The following is a 242-nucleotide window of genomic DNA, read 5'->3' as shown; positions in this document are numbered from 1 at the left end:
AAAAAAAAAAAAAAAGTATTTTGCCTGGGGACTTGAATCCTTTTTTTCTCCCCTCCGCTTGACTGACTTTCTCACACTCCTATTCCCATAGTCTGCCAGCTAGGCCTGAGTCATCCTGCCAAGAACTAGACCTGGCCTATTCAAAAATGTGCTCACTCGCTCTTTCTGTCTCGCACCCTTTTTTTTCTTTTTTTTTTTTTTGGTATACACAGTAATGTTTTTCCACCTCCTCTTGTACCTGA

The sequence above is a fragment of the Malurus melanocephalus genome, unplaced genomic scaffold (genome assembly GCF_030028575.1).
Source record: "Malurus melanocephalus ecotype Western Australia unplaced genomic scaffold, MMel_1.1 scaffold_576, whole genome shotgun sequence".
Lineage (NCBI taxonomy): Eukaryota > Metazoa > Chordata > Aves > Passeriformes > Maluridae > Malurus > Malurus melanocephalus.
The sequence above is the reverse complement of the archived record's forward strand: the minus strand, read 5'-3'. Positions refer to the sequence as shown.